Below are 22,146 nucleotides of genomic sequence, written 5' to 3' on the forward strand. Positions count from 1 at the left end.
TAGGAATTTTGCTTTTTAAAAGAGGAAAAAGCTTTAAATAACTTTAACTGATTGTGCTAATTGTATATAACCTCTTCAGTACATACAAACCTTCTATACCTTGCTCAAACCTTTTTATCACTTAGACTTTTATCTCTTTCAGTTCACAAACCTTATATCATTTCCCTTCACAAACCTTATTTTTGTTTCCTTTCATAAACCTTTTTATATCTCTATCCTAGTGGTTAATCCCTTTTTACCTTCACATTCTGAAATAATTATAAAAATTTCTGAATTATTTACAATTACTGTTCTTTTTTTTAAAGTGGGTCAACTAAATATATTTTATTTTTTATTTTTTATTGGTTGTTCAAAACATTACAAAGCTCTTGACATATCATATTTCATACTTTAGATTCAAGTGGGTTATGAACTCCCATTTTTACCCCGTATACAGATTGCAGAATCACATCAGTTACACATCCACATTTTTACATAATGCCATATTAGAATTACTGTTCTTAATAAGATGAAATACTTTGTTGTTTATAGTATTTTAATTAGAATATAGCTGAATCTTTTTGGACCCTTTGCATATAGAATTACACCTGTTAGAACTTTAACTCTTAGTAACCTAGTATTAGTGAAGACCCAGAAACAAAGGAATCTTAAACTTTTATGTAAAATTGATCCATTTAAGAAAACATATTTATGAAGATTAATCCCATTTATGTTAAATCTAATTTACTCATATTAATTGTAAAATTAAAATATCAGAAAAATATAATTAACAGTATTAACCATCTCTGTCCTGTTGAAAAAAAAATCCTAGAAGCAATGGATATTACATTACATTTCAGCCATGTTTTAGAAATCAAGACTTTATTGTCTGGCCACCTAGAAAAATTTGTGAGAGAATTTTAAAGGCATCTATATTTTTATCTGATTACTTGATTTAAATTAAGTTATTTGGATCCATCTCTTCATTTAAATTTTAATTGATGGGAGCTCATTTGTCTGAATGCCAATTTTGATATCAAGTACATAATATATAAAGAATTGGAAATGCCAGGTATAAAATCCAACAGCCATGATGGACACTGATATCAAAGGTCTCAGATAGCTGGCTATTTGTTCTTGATGGTTATCAGATTCTTTCCCAACATCACCATGTCTATATCCTCCAAAGGATTTATTAAAAGAAATTTTTGAATGTATTTGAGAGTTAACCCGGAAGAAATTGCCCTCTGAACAAAGAATGTAAAAACCTGTATAGTTAGATAAAATAAGACTGACCAGAAAAATGCATTAACTTACTTAGAATATTAAAAATGTACACGATCACAATACTAGCATCTTCATCAGGTCAGAGTGTATTTTTTGTCTTCCTGGGTACTATTCCCACCCCACCACCCACCTGGCCTCTGGCCAGATGAATCCTTTTTCCTCCCATCAGTAAGGAGAACAGCTCTGTTTGGCTCCACATATTTTGTGGTGTTTGGTCTCCTCAGACCTCATTTAGTTTCTTTACCTGTAATCCTAGTAGGGCCAGGGAATTCTTCCTCTATTGATCTGAGGTTGTGTCCTGAACATCAAGACCTTCAAAACTCAGACTCCTGAGACTAGAATCAGAATCAGGGGCACCTCTGTCTTATAGTTATTCTGGAACTTCCCTCTAATGACTGTACTGGTGGAGGTCTTGGAGCTCCCTTGGTTTTTGAGTGAGGGTCCCTCAGGTTTCACTCCTTAACATATCAGAGCTTTTTACTACCTGGGGCTCCTCCCTCTGCTGATCTGACACCACATCCTGTGGCTCAAGACCTTCACAAGTTTTAGGCTCCAGAGGCTGAAGTCATGGAATTGCCACTTCTCATCAGCTCTTTCAGGATTCTTCCAGGTTGGCAGCAGGGTAGGGGCTTTGTGGAGTCACTCTCTTCTAGAGTGAGTGGTCCCTGAAATTCTCATTCAAGAGTCCATGTTTTAGCTCCAGTCCTATCCATGAGTTACTTCCTAGCTAATGCCACCTTCCTGTTGATATCTGTGCATTTGCTCTACAGCAACTCGAAAAGATTGAATTCAAGTCCCAGGTTAGATACCAGTTGGGGAAGCTGCAGTACCATGCACATGTCTAAGGCAACTGATAACTATTGGAGGAAAATACACATTCACACCTCTTACTATGAAAAATGGGAAACTTCTGTTCTAAAAGACTTTCTGCAAGGAAAAGGCTTATGTGGACATATTGTAAAGGGCTCTTGTCCATTCCGTTGAAAACATTGTATCAGAGTTCTAAGAGCCATCATTGGCCCACTTTGCTGATGTGTAAGTATAATTGAAATGGGATGGGGAGCTTGGAGAATAAGGAGATTTTAAAGTGATTTTATTACTGATCAGAATTAAAATACTAAAAGGGAGCTCTAGGACTATGTCCTTAGAGTAAAAATTCCAAACAATGCAGTCAAAATTCCCTCTTGCTTTCTTTTCAAACCTGTCCATCACCACCACCACTGTATAACCTTATTATGAGATAATTTTGTGTAAATACAAGTACAAATGTGCATTTGACTTACTAAAATGTAATAATAAAGTACATTGCTCTTTGTTTTGTCCCACAATTCATAATCCATTTTGAAAATTACTACATACTAGTCTTCAGAGTGGCTCTAAAATGTCTGACAAAACAAATGATATCTTTTAATTATTTGCATATTGAAAATATCCTTGATGGCAATTCTCTACAGTGCCTGTATTTCTAGAATTTATAAGCAGTTTATGGATAGATACACCATTTATCTTTTACTTAAAATGTAACATAGAGGGCTTCCTTGATAATTAAAAGTATTAAGAATTTTTGTCTTCTAGTATTTTCATGAATGGGAAGAGAGTTGAGATACGTGATTAGTGTGCCAGATATTGCTCATGAGAGTTTGTGGAATATTCTTTCCATGGGTTATAAGAAACTTGAGAAACAAATAAACAGGTTGAGTATTGTTACACTATAACTTTCTATTATAAACTTACCTCTGAATGTACATTTCTTGGTCTCCAAGCTCAGTCTATAAAACTTTATTGAACACAGTGATAAAATATTAAGTAGTATATTGTGAAGCATATGCAAAACACAGTAACCTGATCATGATGTCCAATGGCCCCAAAACTCCAATACAGGGTACAGTGAGGTATATTCCATTTTTCCTTTGAGATCTTAATATTTTATTGTTATATTGTCTTTGGGTAAAACAATTTCATCACTTAATTCAACTTGTTATGGAATTATTTTATAGCCCATTAAATTTATTTTGTTTATTTACCTTCTTTTTCTGAGAATATTAGAATAAAGCAGAATCTACCTTTTATGGTTTCATTTTACTCCTTTTATCCACTCTCATGTACTATATTATTAACATAAAATATATTTCATTCCTTTGTTTCTTACATATTTATGGATTTGAAGAAAGAAAATTTTCACAGACTAGGTGAAATTAATGCCCCTTAGAATTTTGATGCTTTGGGCTGGGGATGTGGCTCAAGCGGTAGGTAGCGCGCTCGCCTGGCATGCGTGCAGCCCGGGTTCGATCCTCAGCACCACATGCAAACAAAGATGTTGTGTCAGCTGAAAACTAAAAAATAAATATTAAAATTCTCTCTCTCTCTCTCTCTCTCTCTCTCTCTCTCTCTCTCTCTCTCTCCTCTCTCTCTCTCTCTTAAAAAAAAAGGAATTTTGATGTTTCTTTTAAAAAAAATTTCCAGTATTTGAATCTATGATGTTTCATTTTAGAGCAAAGGTACTTTAAAATGAGTAAAATGCTGAGGTGTTTTTTTTGGAAAATTTGATGTGTTTAATAACATATTAAATACTTAAAATCAAGAACCACCACAATACACATTAAATAAAAAAGCTGAATAGGAAACATGTTTGTAAGTGTATCAAGTGAGATTTCCAATGATATTTATTTTTAACATGTTCATTGTTCTCTGAAACTGTAACTTAACAATTGTTATGGAAAACATACTCTATTAATAAAAATAAAGCAAAATCTAGTTCCATAGCCAAGGGTACAATATTCCTACGTGTACAAGTGGAAATTTGAGCTAATTCCTGTGTATACTGGTTTTGTTCATCTTGTTTTGTTTTAATATGATAGCAAATGAAATTGTAGTGTGGTTCCAAAGAATAATCAGAAGCCACAGCACTGCCCCTAAGACAGCAAGGAAGACAGAGGAGAAGACTGTGCTTAGGCCTCAGAGAACTGAGCAACCTTCTCCCATCTGTACAGAGTATGGAATGTGAGTTTTTTCTCTCTGTTTCCCCCCCTGTATCCTGTTTAGATTTTTTAAAAATTAATTAAGTAAGTAATTTTAATTAGGGATATATAACAGCAGAATGCATCTTGATTCATTGTACACAATTGCGGCACAACTTTTCACTTCTCTAGTTGTACACAATGTAGCGTCACATCATATATGCAGTCATATGCGTACCTACCCCTTTTAATTTCTACCTTTTTGGTTGGATATAACATATTTTTCAAGTTATATTCTCTTCCAGGCAATTAGAATATTGTCTCTTTATCAAAGAGACTGACTGTCGAGAGGAAGTGGAATCCTATGCAGTGTTTAATGGGAAATGTCTGTCTGCTATGTAAAGGTCTCTCCAAGGGGTGGATGACTCCAACAGATGAAAGTGTGAAGAGCTGTGCTGCCGGAGGGAGAAATCTTGATCAATGCAAGGTCTTAACTCTACTTTTGTTCCTTGGGGAGAATGTGGCCTCCATAGAGCTGAGTCTCCTTCAAGAAATTGGTGATCATAGTGTTTGTAGATATTTCTTGCTAAGAAGCATGTATAGTGGAAGCAAAAATTTTTCCCCAATGCCCATCTATGTCTGAATAAAGGGCCAGGACATAGCAGAAAGTGGACTTTTCTTTCAAGTCTGATACAGGGTAATATAGGCCGTGACTGTGTGTCCTGGGGATACGAGAAATCTGCTTTAGAATATGCTATATTTGTGGACCACACTACCCCTATTCAGCTCTGCATTTAGGGCTGTGGAGGAGTACATGTAATCTATTTCCATGAAACTCTCACTATTGAAATTCTATAGTTACTATAGCTTTCATATGTATTTTTAATGCTACACTCTTTATTCATAACCTTCTCAACATATTTTTTAATTCTTTTAAAACAACAAAAATACATGTGCACATAAAATAAAATGCTATAAACAAAATTAAAAAAAGAAAAAGAAAATATTAAATCATTTTCCCTTGGTTACTCAGATTAAGATAAAATGTCAAAACGTGAATACTGTTTTATAATCTGTTATTCAAACTTTCTATGACTTTTTACATCATAAACTTAGTGGCACCTATTATATGTAATGTGCACATTCCACAATGCTAAAAATCTAGATTGTATTAGTTTCATTGGGTTATTTCTATTCTGCAACATATAGTTTTTTTAAATTTACTCTCTTCTGAAGCAGAAAGGTTAGTAAACATTATGTTATACAGGTTGTATATTAATACAGAATAGTCTATTTTAACTGACCATCAACTGCTTTTAAACAAACTAGTGACTAGGTTGCCCAAATTATCTGCCTCGAATGTATAGATTCTAACACAATGGGGAGCTGACATAATTATAGGCTAAGACATATTTAATAGCTCATTACATTATACAGGCTTATGAGATCTTAGAAAATACCTGACTACATAGCATTCATCTTTCAAAGGAAAGGCTTGTTTAAATTCAGTTAGCTTGCTTTAATAAAATTAATGTAAGAATCAATGGGCAACTTTTAAACAAAATAAATTTACTCACTTCTCACAGTTCTAGAGAGTATAGGTCTGTGATCAAGGTGCCAGCATATTCAGTGTCTGGTGAGGGGCCACTTCCTGTCTCATAGATGGCTCCTCCACACCAATCAATCATTGCCTATGTATCACTCTGGGTTTGTGAGGGCATTGGGAGGACAAGGGGATGGGACTCCCAGGCACTTACTCTACCATTCAGAGAAGGAGACTTAAGTGTCCAAGAGCAATGATGCAAGTGTTTAGTACACAAATGACAGAATCTACCACAGAATTAGGAAAAGGGATCTGAGAAGATCGGGGCAATGCATGAGCAGGGTCTGCTGACATAGACAACTTGGTACTATGGGGAAAACAAAGACTTTAGAGATAAAACTATGTTTATATTTTGGTGTTGCTTATCAGGCAAGACTCTGGGCAAGTTACTTGGAAATTCTCTGACTCAGATGTTTGTGAATAAATCATTTTCAATTTTTTATTCCCAAATCCTAGCAATAATGCCAGGCACATCGATAGCATTCAGAAATAGAGTGTTGAACAAATGAAACTACTGAACCTATTTTTATGTAGCTCTAGTGGGTTTCAGCTTGTTGAGTTTTATTGTTATTGTTGTTTGTTACTTTTTTTATTTTTATATTCTCCATTTTCATTATCCACAACTTCACTCCCATGGTTTTAATTTACATCTTACTGGAACAATTGTTACCCCAAGACTGACTCTGGGATTTGTTTTCACATCATAAATGTGTGAGCGAGTGTGTGTGTGTGTGTGGGGGGGGTCTATGCATACTAACATAATGAGGAGATCTGGAAGGAAATCTGCCATTAGTCAAGAAAAAAGCCTAACATTTCTTCTTTCCTACTCTGGTCAACCAGATTCTAGGAAGAATATTGGAAATCTGGACTATTGATTAAGTTCCCATGAGGTTATTAAAAATAAATAAGACATGTTTCATTACCTAGCTAGATATTCTTAAGAAAATTAATATTGAACTACCAATTCAGACTTAAATGGAGAAGCTACAGAAAAATTTAGATTATAAACTTTTTGTTCATTGCCTGAAATTATGAGGGAAAATTTAGCATATATTCAACCTGGAAGATCACAGAAAAGCTTATTATTAAATGCCTTATTAATAGATTGCTCCAAAATCTATTTTTATTTTCTTAAATCTTAAAATTCATCATTCTTTTGTTTCTTTTTTAGATATTGATGACTCTAAGATAATGCTTCTCAAATGTATTGGGTGATGTGAGGAGTGAATTCATATCCTCCTACATCCAGAAATAAATTATAACCACATTTAAATTTTATTGAACACTGGTGCCCAGCACAGTGCTTTTATTATCTTGTTTTCCATCTAGTTCCCAGTATAACCCTGTAAGTTAGGAAGTGCAGTCATCTCTATTTTATAGATGAAGGAACTGGACTGGGGATATAGCTCAGTTGGTAGAGTGTTTGCCTCACATGCCCAAGGCCCTGGGTTCAATCCCCAGCAGAAAGAAACAAACAAAGAAACTGAAGCAAAAGAAGTTAAGTTACTTGACCATGGACATGAAGCAAGGAAAAGGCAAAAGTCAGAATTCACATGTAGATGACCTGAAACCAAAGACTCAGCTTCAGTGGCCAAAGGAGAAAAAAATTTGAAAGACCATATTAGTGTTTGAGGTTCTTTTTGAGTAAGTTTGGTCTAAGGCCCTACATCTTCAGCCAGGAAAATCATCATATTCTTTATTTTCCAAAATTTTCTGAAGGTATCCTGCTGACCTAGTCTTTACTCCTAACTATAGTAGACACAACCATTTATTGGGGAAATAATCACACCAAAGTTTGAATCATGAAAGCAAGAAAAATCTCTAATTGGACTCATTAGAAAGAGAAGAGTTAACTTAATCTGAATAAAGCATTGGATGTACTACATTTTATTATTTTTAAAGTGAAAAGTTTTAAGAAACAGTTTCATTTGCTTTTTAAAAGATTTTAATATTATTTTGACAGATCAGTCCCTTTTCAATAAAAAGAGAAGACTGGACAATTCCTAATTATGTCACTTCTACTAACAAAGAAAATGTAAAACAATTTCACGATATGGGCATGCAATGATTAAATGAAAAACTCCAGGAATTATTAAAGGAAGCATCATCAAGTGAGGGGAAGGCAAAGAGGCCAGAAGAGTAGCAGCCAACAATGAGAGGTTAAAAGGTTCACAGAAGAGGAACGCATACAAACGTTTAAATCAGATTTGGGTCTCTGTGGACCAAATTAGAGGTTAAAACTGGTTTAGCACTGACATTGAGGAAAAGCTTGCTCATCTTTGGGGAACCCTATGCTTCATCCAAAATGCCATATTACACTAGAAAAGAACATAAATCCTGTACAAAACAGACTTTCACATTGGAAGTGTTAATCTAAGCCAAGTAGGAGGGGATTTTTTTTTCTATGTAAGTACTAATTATGGTGATCCTGAGGGGAAATGGATTTGGGGTAAACACCACCTGCATTGGCAGCTGAAAGAATGAGAATGAGAAGAATTTGGCATCTGAGCCTCATTATGTATGTTATATTATGAGTAGGGTCTGTGAATTACATCTGTCCCAAGACTGTGGTTTTTTATTGCTAATAACCCATATTGACAGACCAATTTATAGATGGAAAAGACAGTCATTTATCTAAGTTGGGATCCAATCTGCTTTGTGCTGTATATCATGCCATAATTAACTTAGGTGGGATGATCTAATTCATAATGCTCTGAATGTAGTGCTTGACATTCATAGTGTTTCCAGTTTTTGTCCACCATCTTTGCTCTGGTCATGAAAACAGGGAATAAAAACAGGTGGAATAGGAATAGAGGTGAGAATTGGCAACATAAATTACCTTCCCCCCACCCCCATTTTCACACTTACAAAACAGAGAAGTGGAAACATTTTAATCATGGCCAAGGTAAGATAACTGCACCAGAAAATTCTCTTAGTTCAGGCAACATGAGTAGTGAAAAAGACTGAGTGAAAAACCATATTTTCTACTAAGATTTATGTTGGAAAATTGTTGCTGCCAAGACCATGGATTATTCTCAGACATCTTCTGAGCTTCCTCTGAGTTTATGAACAAGACTAGCTTTGCAAAGTCTGAGAGTCATAGAATTACTGTTCTATTTCTTTGGTTAGGAGCAATTAATCATGGTGGTATGCCATCAACAAATAAAAATATTTTTCTTTTAGGCAGGCAGGAAAGTTGGAAAGGAAGGCAGGAAGAGTGTTCCATTCAAAATACATCTTTATTTACTTTAGATTCACTGCAGGATGTTTTTATATTACTTCCAAGAAGAGGGCTGAAGCCTGAAGCAAAGCAGCTCTATTACACTGCATCCTTATGGTCCCAGTCACACACACCCCTTACAAACTCAGAGATGTCATTAGTACATTCCTCCCACAACAACAACAACAACAAACAGCACAAGTATTTTACTTAGTGGAAGTAAATCTGTAATCCACAGAACTGTGCCTAGATATTCTGGTTACATTTACCTTTTCCAACCTTTTTTATTTTACTCAAGCTAGTTCTTGTCCTGCTTATAAATTTTAACAAGAGAAGATTTCATACAAGCTTGTTTCAGTGCACTTGAAACACTTTCTGATAGAAGTTGTAAGTGACTTTTTTTCCCTAATGGTAAAAATGAAATTGAAGAGCTCAGATGTCACTCCTTCTTGGTTAAACTTTGGAATTTGGTTGTGAACAGTCTCTAGAAGAGACCGCATGGATACATGCAATTGAGCAATCTTAACTGTCCAGCTTTATTCTGTGTTGTACACTAGTGGAAACAGCTACATTGAAATTTGTAGTTGAGCTATAATGTTTCCAGAGTGTGTACTTTAAAACATAAACAACAAACAAACAAAAATCCCCAACAAACCTTCACAGGAAAATGTGTCTTCCTTAGCATAATATGTAAAGACAAATAATAAGAGTGCTATATATTTAGCTATTTTTTGCCTGAGTGAGAAATATTAAATTATGTCTATGTATATTATTTTTATTTTTGCTATTGTTATTTATTATTGATCCTTATTTTATTTTGTAACCCAGGAGCATTACAAAAACCCCTGTAAATTCAACCTATTATGTTCAAGGTTGCTCTTGCTCTCTGAGAGTTTATAGAAAAATTTCAGTCATTTTATTTCATTTCTGTAGCATTTCAGTTTTAATGAAGACTATCTGACCTATGGTTAAAAGTAAATGGGGATAAAATTTTTAAATCCATTTACTTCACAACTTAAATTGAAAGAATCTTTATATTCAGTAACCTCCAAAGATGTTTTCATCAAAGTATGACCCATACATGTTTGCCCCTAATAGGCTTACATCTATCTATATTGTAATATTTCATGGAATCAGGTCTCATCAACAATAAAGAAAATTCTCTTTTTGATCTCTATTTTCCTGTCACCCTACAAGTGTGTTAAGTATCCATTTTAAGTAAGTCTCATAATCTCCTCATACTAAGAACTCTCTATTTTTTTTCTTTTTTCCTTCAATTTATTTATTTATTTGTTTATTTGGGTACCAGGGATTGAGCCCAGGGAAATTTAACCACTAAGACACATCTCTAGACCTTTTAAATATTTTATTTAGAGACACTGTCTCACTAAGTTGCTAAGGGTATTGCTAAATTGCTGAGGCTGGCTTTGAACTCGCAATCCTCCTGCCTCAGCCTCCCAAGCTGCTGGGATTATAGATATGTGCTATTGCACTCTGGCTCCAAGAACTCCTTATTGCTAAAGGAAGGCTAATAGACTGGATAATTTCCAAGATACTTTGAACTGTAATATTATATTTATAATTTTTCTATAGGCTTCAAATTAGTTCAAATAACAAAAGAGATACTACATAGGAGAGGATATCATAGCACAATGGAAAAATAATAGAATTTTACTTTTAAAAAGACCATATCAAATCTAAGCTCTCTATTCTGTGACTTCTGTGTGTCATATTTCTCTCAACTGATGCTATGATTTGAATGTGTTGGTCCTCTGAAATTATCTATGCCAAAATATACTCCCCATGTATCAAGAATTAGAGCCTTTAGGAAATGATCAGGTCATGAGTGGAGTCCCCATAAATGGCATTATTACCATTATAAAAGAGACCCAGTAAAGTGTGTTTACTTTATTCATGTGAGAATACATAGAAGATGCTCTCTATGAGGAATAAGTACTTACTGGATATCCAATCTTCTGGCACCTTGATCTTGAACTTCCAAATCTCCAAAACAGCAAGCATTATATTTATTTAGCTTATAAATGAGTCAATGTAAGGTATTTTGTTATAGCATCCTGAAGGGGCTAACACACGTGAAAAATGAGCACAATATTCCTGTCCTTGAAAAATTATTTGGAAAATTAAATTAGAATGAATGGCATGGTACCTCCGTAAGCAATAGTGGTTGATCTCGTTTTTCTTTGTCATATTTCACATAGTTCAAGCACTGAGAAAGGATGAGGGAGGAGAAAGAGGGAAGGAAGAGATCTATAGAAATGCAATGTTAGAAAAATGCTGAATAAAATGAACAATATATATATATATAATGAACATCTTAAATATATTTTGCAACAAGGGAGTTCATATGAGGCTTAGATGCCCCAACCTTGCTTTACTTCTAAATTCTCCTATTGAGTTATTCCTGACTATTGCCTTGAGTTGACATTTGTTTTCAGTGCTCCTGATTAACCTTTTGTATATTAAGTAATTAAGCAATAGTTGAATACATTTCTTCATACAAGCAGGGTCAGGAATATTTAGATAAAATGTTGGAACTCTAAGTATAATGTAAAATTTAATTTCTGATTGAGAAGTACAATACTTGCTGAAATGAGAGAGCCTGGGGCCCGAACACAGCTAGAATGACCCTTTCTTCTGCCTGAAGAAGATTAGCTAATCCCTGCTGGTCTATATACTCTATTTACCTATTAGGCCCCAACAATTCATTAAAAATTTTAAAAAATCAATTGAAAAGCCATAATATCAGAAATCCTTTATCAAACTTCTTGAATATCAATTTAACAAAAAAATTACAAGGGCTTTAAAATGCTTAAAATAAAGAGCATTACAAATAATTCTGATGAAAATGTAAAGTCATTTATAACATCTTAGTTTACGTATGATAAACTGCTTCAAGTAGTTGGTTCTGCATGACTTTCAAGGGACTCTGAAAGTCCTATATAAATGACATTTTAGAATAAAAGGCAATTCAGTCTACCACTTTATTTTACAGATGAAGAAACTGAGACCCATAGAAGCTAACTATGTACTAACTCTGCTCTGCCACTCACTACCAGTGTCACCTTGGCAAGTTACATAGCCTTTTAAGATCCAAAGTACTTGTATATAAAATGAGGCTAGAATAGTAAGTACCCCACATTGATAGGTAGAATACATATAAAATATTTAGAAAAATTACTGCCTTATTACATACTACTACTATCATTAGTAGAGTGGGGATTAAAAATTGTTATTATAATAATTTATAATCTCTACTAATAAATAGGAGCACTGTATTTCATATATAACTAAAGCTGAAGAAAAGCTTAGATCATGTTTGTGATTAATCTTAAAATTGCAGGTAGTTTAAATGCAAATAACAATACAGAATATTTCCCTAATGTTTTCTTCAAAGCAAAAGGTCCTTTTACTAAAAGACTTCTTTTATAGCCACAGTCAAGGGAATTCTGCTGTGGATATTATAACTGACTACTTAGAAGAGCAAGTGAAAATTGTTTCCCTATTAGTTCATAAAAATTATTTATTTAACTAGGAAAATTTATATATGAATTCATTCCCCTTGTTAATACGCAAATAGGACAAATAAAATAAATTTAACAAGAATAAGAAAGATTTTAAATATCATTGTTTCATGGCTTGAAAGGTCTTTTATTGTGATATTATATGGTCCTGAAAAATCTAGACACATTTTGAGTTTTATACACAAAGAAGTTTTTATCCTATAAGAAAAGCGTGTTTATTTCCAGGATACACAAAGAACTCAAAAAGCTTAACATCAAAAATTAAATAACCCAATCAATAAATGGATCAAAGGAACTGAACAAGAACTTGACAGAAGAAATGTGATCAGTCAATAAATATATGAAAAAAAAATGTTCCACACCTCCAGCAATTAGAGAAATGCAAATCAAAACTATACTGAGATTACATCTCATTCCAGTCAGAATGACAATTATCAAGAAAACAAGTAACAACAAATTTGTCAAGGATGTGGGGAAAAGGAAACCCTCATATATTATTAGTGGAACTGCAAATCGGTGCAACCACTCTGGAAAGCAATATGGAGATTCCTCAAAAAACTAGGAATAGAACTACCATTTGACCAAGTTATCTCACTCCTCAGCATATATTGAAAGAAGTTAAAATCAGCATACTATAGTGACACAGCCACATTCATGTTTATATCAACACAATTTACAACAGCTAAGATACAGAGCTAACCTAGATGCCTATCAACAGATGAATGCATAAAGAAATTGTGGTATATATACACGATGAACTATTACTCAATCATAAAGAAGAATGACTTCACCACATTTGCCAGTAGATTGATGGATCTGGAGAACAGCATGCTAAGCAAAATAAGCCAATCCCCCCCAAAACAATGGTCGAATGTTTTTGATGATATCTGGAAGCTAAACCACAACAAATGGGGGGGTGAAGAAGAGAAGTTCAGTAGATTAGACAAAGATGAAAAAAAGGAAGGGGGGGATAGGCATAGGAAATATGGTAAAATAAATCTAACATAATTTTCCTACAAAGACATAAAAATACATATCCCACCATCATGCCCACTCTTTTAGTCAGCTATTTCACTGCTGTGACTAAAAGGACCCAACCAGAACAACCATAGAGGAGAAAGAATTTATTTGAGGGTTCACAGGTTCAGAGGTCTTAGTCCATAAGAAGACTGGCTCCATTCCTCAGGGCTCAAGATGAGAGTGAACATCATGGCAGGGTGTGTGGTAGAGGGAAGCCGCTCACTTCATGGTGATCAAGAAGCAGAGAGAGACTCCACTCTTCAGATACAAAATATATACCCCAAAGCCACACCCCCAATTTGTCCCACCTCCTCCAGCCACACTCCATCACTTCAGTTACCACTGAGTTAATTCAGGCGATTAATTAATTCACTGATTGGGTTAAGACACATCCAATCATTTTTCATCTGAACCTTCTTGCATTGTCTCATACATGAGCTTTTGGGGGACACCTCACATCCAAACCATAATACTCATCCACAAGAATGGGACCCTAATTAGAATAAGATATGTCCTATGCTTATATAATTTTGTCAGAATGGATTCTACAGTCATGTATAACTAAAAAGAAGCAATAAAATAAAATTAAAATTAAAAGAAGAGATATTAAGTAGATCTACCTTACCTCGGAGTTCTACTTCCTGTAACATTTTTCCCAGTTGTTAAGCTATTTTAAAATATTAATGAATTATCATAAGGAAAAGGGGCAATATTTTAAACAACCAAGACAAATTGCACTTATGCCCATTCCAATTCTGCACGGAACCATTTATGCAGTCTCATCACAGAAGAAATAAGACTCTATGTGCTATTTCACTTTTGGATTCTCTCATGAAAATAGAGAAATAGAGTTCTCTTGGATGGGGCAAGCTTGGATCTCATCTGGGTGTTTTTAGGATTCAGAGCAATGGTGAATGGTAGGTACCAGGGCTACAGGATATCTTAATGGAGCCATGAATGTCTGAATACTGAAATCAGAACCCAATCTAGGGCACTCAAATGCTGTATGACCTTTAGTTAATCCACTTTGAAACTATAGAGGGGGTTCTGGATTGTGTATCTGAATAACAGGCAATATTATTGCATTTAGCTTTGCACTTGGGCTGGAGGTAGATATCATTAGAGTAATTACATCATAGTGGAATTTGAGTTATTTTTTTTCCTTATTAGAACCAGAAAAAGGAAAGACTTGATTATGCTTAGTCTTACATGCATCTTCTTGCCTTGTTTTAGTTGTAGATTGACTTACCCCCACTGAGTGGTACACTTCATCCCAGCAACACACCAGTGATTAGCAGGAGTTGCTTTATAGAGGATGTTTACCTGAGTTGTTATTCTCTACAAAAGGACTAAGAATTCAACCTTTCTCATTATGATCATTGTTCTTTGTACTAATAATACATTTCGTGGTCTATGTCATGGTCCATAATATCTTGGAAAAATATTTAGATTAGATACTTGTATTCCTTCAAACAAAAATTATACATTTAGTTTTCTATATAATTAATCCTAAGTAAATTATTTCCAGTAGCCAGTTATGAAAATTATATACAACATATTCAACCTTCATAACCACTGAGTGAATGATATACTCTATCTGAAAATGTAATTATATGCATCAGATAAACTAAGTCCCAGGGAAGGCACATTTACTTTTCATTTAATTTCTCAATTGTGAGATTATACAATGACTCAGAGAGTTGTTATAATCAATTATATAATTCAGGATGAAAACAAATACTTGAAAAACAAATACTTGAAGCATTTGTTTTTAATCAAGTGCTTTTTTGTGGGGGTGGTGGTGGTTGTTGTTGTTTTGTGGTGGCAGTGATTTTGGAAGAAATATTTGAAGTGAAACCCGCAAATTGTGTGTTTGAGGAAAAATAAATTTGTCAAAGACATGTAACTTAAAAAGCTGATTCTTTATGAAAGAAGTTTTTGTGGTGGGAAAATTCATTATATTATAAAACCAATTAAATTGGTATTTACTTGGTGATTCCTAGAGTCTTTCTGCTCACATCAAATGGAAGACTGACTTGGTCCTCAGCCTCAAGGCCAAGTTGTTCTACAGGTTGAACTTCAAGTTGTCTCATTACATGATTAATGATATCTGCAGTAACAGTGATGCACAGTTAGTTTGTGGTACTTGTACATAAATATGTTCAATGTTAAAAGTTATAAATTATGAAGGACAGAATGGTCTTTTATGCAACCAGGAAATCACTTTTTCCTGGTGGGCTTTTAATAACACTGAATTTATCATGGGTTGACACTTGCACTGTTTTTTCCTTTAGGCTATATAAAAAAGAACTGTTTATCCATAATAGCCAAGGAATTTTTTTTGAGTACAAGAAAAAGTTGGGGTGGTGATATGAATACCACCAAATAGGTGGTATTCCTAAATATATCAAGCTCTTTGAATAATTTTCCATGAAGAGGCAGGGATGAATGTAAGGACTTCAAATGCCAAGGTATGCCTATGATGACACCATGCATTTGAACATAGAAGATAAATTGAAAGGTCATGGGAAGTACATGGGTAAGCTCTAGGAAGCTGATTTACATTCTCAGCTCAGGTCTTAGAAGACTCAGTCACCCTGGTGGAGAGGAGATTTTTAGGAATATTTTGCTAAGTGGGATTTTTTTCACAGTGGCAACTCGATTGATTCTCAAAGTTGCTTATCTATTAAAATATTTTTAAGCAACTTTTTAAAACATTTTCTAATGTACCGCTGGACTTACAGATATTTTTAAGTGTGCAATTCAGTGTCATTAAGTACATTCACCATATCATACAAACACCACTCTTACCTATTTCCAAACCTTTTCATCATTCTAAACAAAATCTTTGCCCGTTAAGTAAAACATCCTCACTGTTCCTCTCCCTGGCCCCTGGTAAACTCTAATCTACTTTTTTGGGGCTGGGGATGTGGCTCAAGTGGTAACGTGCTTGCCTGGAATGCGCAGGGCACTGCATTTGATCCTCAGCACCACATTAAAAATAAAAAAAAATAAAGATGTTGCGTCCACCGAAAGCTGAAAAATAAATATTAAAAAATTGTCTCTCTCTCTCTCAAAAAAAAATATTAGGGGGTTCTTTTGTAAGTCTTCTTGTGATATAATGTTTATATTGTCATGGCTGAGTTTATTTAATGCATTATACTTAGAACATGAAATATAAAATACAGATCACTTATGATACAATTAAATATGTTATTATCTTCAGAGTATATTAAAGATTTCTAAGATTTTTATGAAAATGTGCCAATTTTCAAAAATGAGCACTTTCAGCCAAGCCCAAATGTCAACTATGTATATTTGTCTAATTATCATCTATGAATGATTTTTTCCAATCTATATACATGAGCCAACCCACAAATTAATAAACCAAAACCCCACCAGTGCTCATCATATTGCTAATGCTTATGGTTAGTTAATATCTTTATCTTGTTTGAAGTATCAGCATCTTTTGATATAGCTGATCACTCTCTAATCATGAAATACTTTCTTCCTCTGTCTTTTGTACATCATTGACCCAATATTTTCATTCTCATAGGCCACTGCTTCTCAGTGCTGTTTTACTAATCCTAGTCTTTGACTTTTTTTTTTTAACATTGGAGTACCCTTAGGATTAGTCTCAAGACCTCTTCTCATCTCTCCATTCATCCCTTTGATGATATAATTTGAACTTGACTTCTGAAATATATCGACATTATAATGAATATCTAATCATATTTCCAGTATGGTCATTTTCCCTTGACTGCAAACTCAAATTTTTCAATTGCCTACTTGATGATTCCCACTTGGATATCTTAGAGACAGTTTTAAAATTAAAAAGTCTGAAGCAGAATTCCTAATCTCTCCCCATAGACCCGCTTTCCCACAGTATGAACTTCCCATTGCTCATGCCAAATTTCTTGATATTATCCTGTTTCTCTCTTTCACTTGGCTCCCATTTCCAGTGTGCCAGTAACTGTTTGCTCTACTTACCAAACATACCCAGAATGTAATAAATTCTTAGTCCAATCACAATTTCACTCTGTCATTGTTATTTTTCTCCCAGGGTACTGCAGTAGCCTCCCTGCTTTTTTCCCTGATTTCACCCATTTAGAGTCTGGTCTTAATACAACCACCAGGATCATCTTGAAAGTCCAGTAGATTATGTCCTTTCCTACATAAAACTTATAAGTGATTCCACATTTCTCTGAGCAAAAAAGCTCAAATATTAAAAACACTTAACAAGTCCTATATAATATGGTCCTTCTCTAACTTCATTTCCCAACAATATCCTCTCTACTCACATTGTTTAATCTACAATGTCCTGTTCAAACACCCCAGGTAAGCTCCTAAATCCAAAATTTGACACTAGTCGTTCCTTGTATCTTAAGCATTTTTCTTTCATGTCTCTCTGTGGCTCAATTTACCCTCCTCTTCTTTTTGGCAGGGTTACTGCCTTGCAGTGTGAAGGCTATGCTTTACACAAGAGCACCTGATTGAGAGATTAAGGTGCAGAATCCATGACCCCAGGATATGCCTTTGCATTTGTGGACTACATGGACCCTGCTTCTTTTTTATTTGTCTTTAAAGACGGTTTTTTTTTTTTTTTTGGTGTGTATGTGTATATATCTGAGGTTTTTAACATGATGTTATAGGGATCATTGTGTGTGTGTGTGTGTGTCTGTCTGTCTGTCTGAAATGGTTATTATAATGAAGCAAAGTGACTATGTTTATCATCTCACATGCAAGATGCATCCTAACAAGCCTAGAAGTCCTGGTTTTCCTAATTATACTACTGATGCCTTTTATTTTCTGTATACTTATATTTTAATGTCTGGAGTCTCATTGGTCCTGGAAGGACTGTCCTTCCCTGAATTAGCCAATTCTCAGAGATAGTAAGCCACTCACCTGCAAATGTGTTTTTCAAACCAAATGACCTGGCACCCACACTCCTATCTCCTCCTTTTACAGGCTATCATATTTTGGACTACTGTGTACTTTCTCCAGTCACCTATGGCCTGATGCTAGACAATTAGAGGCAACACTTACAGCCCAGATTTCACTGCAATTACTCATTCCTGCCAATCATACGCCCCTTTACCCTGTTTTTCCCAATCTTCACTGCTGAACCCACAATAATGACTCTGGCACAAAATTCCCTCTTTTCCCCCCTCTGCCTCATGACTGTGTTGTTGCTCTATATGCCCCTTCTCATGATATTTCAGGCCTCTTCCTCTTAGAAGCTGTGAGGAATAAACTATTTTTGAAAATGGCAATCATCTGCCAATTTATTGGCCTTACTATACTTCAAATTTTCTGTTAACAAACTATTTAAAATACTTACCCTATTCTAATTATAGTTAACATAATCTCTGAACATATATATCATTCTCTTATTTCCTTGTTATCTATCTTCCCCAGTTATTAATGTAAATATTTGTCTGTTTTGCTCACTGATATATTAACCAGTGTCTACAATGGTGTATGTAATACCATAGATATCCAATAAATATTTGTGAATGAATGAGCAACCTACCAAACTTTGATTGCCAAGAGATAATTTATACATTTTTCAAAGGCATACATAATATTATAGTACTTTTAAAGTGTACTGTAAAGTAAGTACCTATATGAACAAAATCAAACTTGAAAAACAATTAAAACAAACCTAAGTATGTATATTTTCATAAGAATTCAGTGTTTACAATAGCCTCACTATGGAACCAACCTAGGTGCCTGTCAACACATGAATGGATGAAGAAAAGGTGGTATATATACACAGCTATAAAGAAGGATGAAAATATGGCATTTGTCAGTAAATGGATACAACTGGAGACCATCATGCTAAGTGGAATAATTTAAACCCAGAAAGTCAAAGGTCAAATATTCTCTTTGATATGAGGGAATGAGACCAAAATAAAGAAAAAAGAAAGGGGGGATTTCATGAAAATAGAAGAGAGATGAGTGGAGTAGAACAAAGGGATTGAGAGGAAGGGGGTAGGAATGGGAAAAGGGAATACTGGTGGAATGAATCTGACCTAACATTTTTATGTATGTAAATAAGGAATATACCACAGTGAATCTCACTATTTAAATATATATATGAAAGGACAGCAGAGGGAAGGGAATAGGGGGAGGGAGAAGGGAATGGAAAAAAGGAAGTACTGGGGACTGAATTAGAGAAAATTCAGTAGAGAAAATTATATCCCATGCTTTTAAAATTATGTCAAAATTAATCCTAATGTTTTATATAACTAAAATGAAAAAATAAAAAGTACATGCACTATAACAATAAAACAAGTTCAGGATTGAGTCTGTCATAGAGTTTTAGAAATGTTTTTCCTACCAACCCTAGTCCCCACTTTTAACAATAAACCATGCATAATGTCTCTCAGAAAGAAATAAGAGTTCCTTGGCCTATTGGGTTTATTTTTTTTGTTTTTGATGTTGATATTTTTGAGAATTGAACAGACACTTCTCAGAAGATGATATACAATCAATCAACAAATATATGAAAAAATGTTCATCATCTGTAGCAATTAGAGAAATGCAAACCAAACTATTCTAAGATTTCATCTCACTCCAGTCAGAATGGCAGCTATCAAGAATACAAACAACAATAAGTGTTGACAAGGATGTGGGAGGAAAGGCACACTCATATGTTGCTAGTGGGACTGCAAATTGGTGCAGCCAATCTGGAAAGCAATATGGAGATTCTTTGGAAAACTTGAAATGGAACCACCATTTGACCCAGCTATCCCACTCCTGGGTTTATACCCAAAGGAATTAAAATCAGCATACCACAGGGACACAGCCACATCAATATTTATAGCAGCACAATTTACAATAGCTAAATTGTGGAACCAACCTAAATGCCCTTGAGTAGATGAATAAATAATGAAATGTGATATATATACACAATGGAATATTATTCGGTATTAAAAGAGAATAAAATCATGGCTTTTGCAGGTAAATGGATGGAGTTGGAGAATATTATGCTAAGTGAAGTAAGCCAATACCAAAAAAAACCAATGCTGGATGTTTTATGAGGATGCTGATCCATAATGAGTATGTGGAGGGGAGCATGGAAGAAATGGAAGAACTTTAGATAGGGCAAAGGGGAGGGAGGGGAATGCAGGGGGTAGGGGGTTAGAAAAGATGATGGAATGCGTGGGCATCATTACCCCAAGTACATGTATGAAGACATAAATGGTGTAACTCTACTTTGTGTACAACCAGAGACTCAAAAAACCGTGCTCTATATGTGTACTATGAATTGAAAAGCATTCTGCTGTCATATATAACAAATTAGAATAAATAAATAAATTTTTAAAAAATCAGAGTTTATGTATATATCTATCCAAATACATTTGATGATCCTCCCATAGTAAATGTCCAGTAAATATTACTTATACCTAATATGTATATTGTTTATAGCTTATTCTTTCCCTTATTATCCTGCTAAAGGTACATCCACAGATTTAGGAATCAATTACAAAATTACAAAATAGAACCCCAATCTGAAACAGATCATAGTTTATCAGACAAACCCTTCATATCAGGAAGCTGGACCATTTCATTGTCAGTGGATCAGCATAGAATGGACGTGTGAAGTATGGGTAGGGGATATGAGAGAAACAATTCCTGGTTAAAGTACCATAGATTGTCTCTCTCCTTGACACAATGTGGTAGATTTTCTGAAATCATTGCTTCTCAATTTGTTGGATGTCGTTGTTGATTTCCAATGTCTCTATATGATTGCTTTTGACAAATTCACCCAGCATAGTGCCTGTCTGTGGGAAGAGGATTCACTGAATTCTTCAACCAGCCATTCCAGAAATCTCCCTCACCTAATTGGATTGTCATGTAACTGTGAGATGCAGTGTGGGTAAGCTAGCTCCATGTAAAGGGCAAGAGTTTAAAAGAGAATATGGACAATACTAAACTAAGTAGCAGCAGTAATAACAATATGATATACTCTGTAGCAATGCCTTGGCGGGTAGAATTGTAAGGGAATTTTTGTTACTGATCAGATTTGACAGGTGGGAAAAACAAAAGGTTTTACCCTTCTCTCTAAAATTGAGAAATAAGCATAAAATCAAATTTTGAAAGGAGAATTTAAAGGTTCAGATCATAGGTAGGTGGATATGTCTAGAAGATAGTTAAAAATGTGTGCAAAAAAGGAAAAATACATTATGATTTTAACATTCTCAAGGTATATAGTCTGAGACCCAAAACTTCTCTGAACCTCTAAATATGCATGTACCTTACTAACAAGGAGTATTTATGAATTACTAGGTAAACAATGGTGAGAAGAGGACCAAAAAAATATTACCTTAAAATGTAAGTATATGGAAGTATTCTAGGCTCATTCACTGGCTGTGTGTCTACCTCCTGGCCATGTTGTACCCAGTAATCTTATTCATGCTTTAGCAAAATTACTATTACTTCCTATCATGGACATGCCAATCTTAAATAGTTTAACCATGATAACCACGAGTCTCATCAGCCATAAAGCTTACTCAATAGGATGTCAAAAGG

Source organism: Marmota monax, unplaced genomic scaffold (assembly GCF_021218885.2).
Source record: "Marmota monax isolate L192 unplaced genomic scaffold, Marmota_monax_Labrador192_F-V1.1 WCK01_AAM20220418_F8-fsc00340, whole genome shotgun sequence".
In the NCBI taxonomy this organism is placed as follows: Eukaryota; Metazoa; Chordata; class Mammalia; order Rodentia; family Sciuridae; genus Marmota; species Marmota monax.